Below are 5,936 nucleotides of genomic sequence, written 5' to 3'. Positions count from 1 at the left end.
CGTTAACGTCCGTTTGTGTTTTATCTGCTTAGGAGGGGCGGGCTGGCGTCCTGGAGCTTAGAGAAAGTGTCTTAAACACTGTTTTTCTCAGACTGGAGTGGAGGGGGCTGTGTGTGATGTTGATGAGAGACAAAGGAAATCCCAGAAAGAGGCTGTCAGGGCAGCTAGGCCAAAATCACCACACGCCACATATTAATATTCAAAGCAGCCCGAAAATCCTACTGGAAGGGTGGAGTTGGGACCTCCAGCTCATTCTGATGTCAATAAATGAGTCTAAGCTGGTAAGCCTCTGGGTGTGTCTGTCTGTGAAGGTGCTTCTAGAATTGGGGAAGACTCACTCTGAAGGTTTGGATTTTTTGTTTGGTTTGGTTTTGCTTTTGAGATCAGGCTGTACCCTCACCAAAGTTGTCCCATTTTGTGTAAATTCATAATGCTCTCAAAAACTCTATTTTACTGGCAGCTTTGACAACATCTTGTGGGTGGAGGGCTGGCTCTGCCCTAAGTGGATGTATGAATGGCATCATCCGCCTGGCGCCATCCACACAGCACAGACTGATAAATGCTACATTCCTGGGAACAGACAAGGTGGTGTCCCACGATTTATCAGAGTGAACTGTGAGCAAGGAGCACACGGACTTAATAAAACCATATCAGGAAAACCAGGCCCAGGAACTCACTGGGCATGCCAGACTGAGAAGAGAGGCTTTGCTTCCCTTGCCTAGACCTCATAGACAGCACTGTGATGGTAATGACCTCACTGGCCTATCACAAGTCCACTGACAGAGAACTCTACACTGTTCCAGATCCCTGCGATTGATAAGGCCTACTTGATTTGTCAGCTGGTTCATTATCTCATCCCCACAGGCTCCTTCACAGTTCGATTAGTGATTAGTGCCCCGGTTCTGGCCTCCCAAGCATCTTCAAACCTGCTTCAACCTTTTTGTTGTCATCCTGTAACATACACAGAAGTGTTCCTCTGTTTTCCTGACATAGTATATTCACACAACCACTCCATGAGTGGGGGGATAGGGCTAGAGAGACTGAAAGCAGCAAAAGGAAAAAGACAGCTAAGTCCTGGCGCTCCCCATCACAGCCAGCGGCCTATCAAGAGGTGAAGACCAGCTTCTGCCACATGTTCCCATTGCTAGGACCAATCCACAGGAAAATGTGAAGCAAAACAGTTCCTCCCTGTATACGTTGTTTATGGCAAGTATTTAGTCACAGTTTTGTAAAAAGTTGACTAATACCATTACACAGGCATTGGAGACCCCTTGAGGGAAAGTAACTTCCTTCTGGTTGAAATAATGGAATCTGTCTGTTGGATAGACACACCATTGTGTTCTTGAAGAGTTAATTGCCTTCATAGGTCAATCACCTGGGTTGTTACCTAGGGAAGGACCACCCTTCAGGAAGACTGAGTCATATGAAGCCTTACGAAAGAAATGGGAGGGATAATTATCCCTTTAATGAGATAATGGGTCTTTCCTATCTGGAAACCCTGCTCCCTGTATGGTCAACACAGAGCCACCATGACATACTGCTAGGTTCTGTCTGCTGTTCTGAGTCAGGAAGGCACAACTTTCCCCTTCTCTTCTCCTCTGCCTTGTTCTTTCAGAAGCTGGCAGAGCCCACATACGCTTCTCCTACTTTAGGCTTTTCGCCATTTCTTGGAAGCCCTGCCCACTAAGTGGCTACTTCTCTGCAATGCCTCTGCTTACAAATGACATTTTTCCCCCTTCCTCTTTTGAGTCTCCCTCCTCCAGGCAGGTGCAAAGATTTACAGCTTGCCTACTCTGAGGGATTTCTTTTAAACTTGAATAAAATTATCCTTGGATTTTCTTCTCCATCTGTTCTTATTTTATTAATGAGACCAAATTCCAAAGAGGGTCCCCATTTATCTGCTAACATGTGTGACTCTAGTGGAATTAGCTAATAAACTCAGAGTGCTTTGAAGAGATAAAGGGAACACTAAAGAATTCCCGGTCAAACAACCTCCTGATCAGACACCTTTCTATAAGCCAAAAGGAATGGGGTGGGAGTGGGGTGAGCGGTGGACATCCAATTCACACCAAGAGAACTAATGACTGCAAAATTAATTACCTTTCAGGTTGATCTCTGGGTTATGTGTAGACTCCCCAGAAGCCCCACATAAGCGTTTGTGTTTATGATGGCTGGCAAGATGTCATTCTGTAAAGGTCTCCCAATCCACATGCCTGCTTGCTGCAACTGATGTTCTTTCTCCCCAGTCACTCTTTCTGAAGTAGACGACTCCACTGGATGCCCTTAGAACCGGTCCTTACAATTAGAACTCTGTGAGACAGGTATCATTTTACAAATACTGGGGGCTGTAGATAGCAAAGACAGATGCTCAGATATATTCAGCATCATACAGTTAGTTTAAGCAGAGCAGGACGTTTAAAATTATATCCAATTCTTCCCCAAATGTTCTTCTGTGGTTGATGAGGGATAAAATAGATCAAATTATCAAACACACTGCTCTCCACTTTACCTAAATGATACTTATCAATAAAGTAGTGGGAAAATCTCCCAAGTTTTGAAGTTTATTTATATGTAAGTAGAAGGAACACAAGTGGGTTTTAGTCTTCTCATTTGTAAAGATTATTTTTAAGATTTTCTACAGTTGAAATTGAAATAGTTGTTTTTGTAATGGTCTGTCCTGTCCCTTGAAGAGACAAGCCCTGCCCACTCCCCCCCCCCACTGACATATGCTGAGGCAAGCATATCTTCCTTCAGCTTCCAGCCTGAGTTCCTTCCTTTTCATCTTTCTATCAAAGAGGCAGCTTTCTGCCCCCTCCTTTCTCTTTAATTCTCTCCTCCCTCCTCCCTCTTTCTCTCTCTGTTTCTCTTTCTCTCTGCTCCTTTCCCTTCTCCCCTTCCCCCTTTTTTCTTTCCCCTCAGTAACTTTCTCTGTATGGCATGTTTAATAGGTCTCTGTCTCTCAACTACCATGCAGCTCCCTGCCTGAGACACGCTGGTCCTCGTGGCTTATGGGTCACCTGGGGAACCTCAGCATTTTACCACCACAGCCTCTTGTGGCCCACTGACCTCTGCAGCCCTCAGCACCATTTTATTTTTACCATAACATTTGGTGCTCATGACTCAGCCAGGCTCTCTCCATGCTCTCTCTTGCCTGTGGATGGGCCAGCTGAGGACGCATGGAACTCTGGGCTCCAGAACCAGGTTTCTTTACAACAGCTCTGCATTGCATCTGCCTGGACACCGACCTCTATGCACACCAGCGGCTTCAGTGGTGAGTTTTCCCTTTCCAGCCTCCAACCACAGCCTTCACAGCTATGGGTGAGCCCTTCACTGACATTCATCTCTGGTGGCTTTCCATAGCTAAAAACGTGATTGGACAACTCAGGGTTGGTCCTCCTGCACTAGCACCGCACATGCTGTGTGGTGCATTCAATCCAGGGTCCCTCGGATTTTTCTTTTTTCTTTTTCTATTCTTTTGGATCACTCATCATGACCAGAGCCAGTCAAGCTTTAACACTTTGCCTCTAGAGAGAAGACATCCTTCTATAGACCCTGTGGTGTTTGTTCACTGTTTTCACAGATTTTCATGTTTTCAGCTATGTTATAAACTCTCAAACTATCAGTCACCTGCCTATAAATGCTCTTCTGCTGTTCCACCGGCTCTGCTTTTCCTCAAACTATCCCTGCCACCACTACCGCTGGTTCCATGGAAACAACAAGATTAGTCAGATCCATGAGGCAGCTGTTTTAGATTCCAGCCTTTGCTCCTTGCTGTGGCTTGTGGTATGGTGGCTCAGGGACAGGGTGGATCACGCCTCTAGGTCTCTCTTGTTATTATGTTTAAAACTCCCACTACTCAAAAAACATGGCTTTTCCATACAACATGTGACCACCACCATTTTGACTGAGGTCAGGTGACCTTTCTGTCATCTTAACTGAGGTCAAGTTACCTCACTGCCATCTTAACTTATGACCAGGTCAGGTGACTAAGTCCCACCATCTTTACTGAGGTATTCCCTGTCTGGTCCCCTGGTGCTGACTCTGTTGCATGTGTGTTTTGGGCAGTGGCAAGCCTTTGATGAGGCCCACCAATAACATCCATTTCACCCAATTCCTGTTACTGTGTGTATGTGTGCATACATGTGACTTAAATGCATCTATGATTACTGTTAAATGTTACAAATGCCTGTTCATTTTATCTCATTTCAGACTACAAAAACAGTAAGTATTATGTCCTACACTGGTATGTACTTTCAAGTCTCTTAATTCAATCCTGCTTTACCTGCTAAGGTGATAGCCAGTACAGTCAAGCTCAGACCCAGCTCTCTGGGCAGATTCTACACTGTAGTGTTAACTTATCTATACCCAGTGAACAGCCCTCAACTGCTCAGAGAACTGGGAAATATGGCATTTAAATACTTAATAATTAAAAAACTTTTCATAACAAAAAGAGACAGGTTGGCTCCTAGCAGCAGCACTCTACTTCCTCCATAGAAATCAGAAGACAAAAGGACACAAAACAATGTCCATCCATAATTTGTTTCAGCTGCCAAGCGCTGACCACTGGGCAAAACTGGTGTGACAGAATCTCTGGTCAGGTCAAGGTAGACTTGTCTTCCTATAGATTTCTTAGCCCACAGGATCTTCTGGAGTCTAGAAGGCCCTGCACTAAGCAGCAAAAGAAAAATATGACCCTTAACAACCATGAAGGACCCTGAGGAATAACTCTAAGTGCCAACCAAGTAAGTCTTTAAATCATATAACTCAAGTAAAAATTTATCTTTCTCAAAGATCTCTGACACAGTTTGACAGCTGAGAGGTTTTTTTCTTTAAAAGGACAGCCTCACCAAACAAATTTCAACAAGTACAAGTTATCAAATCTCATGCTGCCTTCCATAGTCTTAAAAATACCTTTCATTGTGCAAAACATCTGTCACAGTCACTCTGACATAAATATGCTACTGTTTATACAATGTATATATCTAAAACTTATGTTTTCACAAACCCAAAGAATTCTTGTGAGTTCCAGAGAGCCAAATTGAAGGATCCACCTTAAAGAGGTCAGATACAGCCTCTCAATTCCCTTGTCCTAAATATTTTTTTTTTCTTAAACTTAACTTTGTCCTCTGTTCTGCCAATACCTTAACAAGCGTAAGAGACACCAGACATTGTCATACCACAAACACCAGACAGGAGCAAAGAGACTGGCTCTGCCAGGATGTGGACAGCACCCAGTTTTCTCAAATTCTCCCTCAAGACAATGCCCACAAATAAGCAGGAAACAGTTTTGAGAATCCACTGTCCCAATTCCTTTCACCTGTTGTACCTAATTTCCTGCCTTTTATTATAAAAAAAAAAGAGATGGAAATGTATTGGTCTGTCCTGCTACTTTAAGAGACAAGCCCTGCCCACTCCCTCCCCCATCTGCTAAGGAAGCAGATCTTTCTTCTTCCAGCCTGAGTTCCTTCCTTTCTGTCTCTCTTTTGAAGAGGCAGCTTCTGCCCCTTTCCCTTCTCCCCACTTCTCCCCTCCCTGATATGGGATTCCCCTTTGTATGTTGTGATTATCATTAATGAGTAAAGAGACTTTTTTTGTCCCTATAGCAGGGCAGAATTTAGCTAGGTGGGGAAAACTAAACTGAATGCTGGGAGAATGGAGAATTTAGAGATAAGCCTTCTAGCCCTGCCGGAGATTGACACCAGAGCTTTTATTTGGTAAGCTACAGCCTTGTGGTGATACACAGATTAATAGAAATAGGTTAAAATAAAGATGTAAAAGTTAGCCAATAAGACACTAGAGTTAATGGGCCAAGCAGTGATTTAAATAATACAGTTTCTGAGTGGTTATTTCAGGGCTGAGCTGCCGGGGAACAAACAAGTGGCCTCCCCCAACACCTCTCTCCTCCTCTCTCTCACTCTCTCTCTGTTTCTCTTTCT

Source organism: Microtus ochrogaster, chromosome 8, assembly GCF_000317375.1.
Source record: "Microtus ochrogaster isolate Prairie Vole_2 chromosome 8, MicOch1.0, whole genome shotgun sequence".
Classification (NCBI taxonomy): domain Eukaryota; kingdom Metazoa; phylum Chordata; class Mammalia; order Rodentia; family Cricetidae; genus Microtus; species Microtus ochrogaster.
This window is presented reverse-complemented; position numbering follows the sequence as displayed.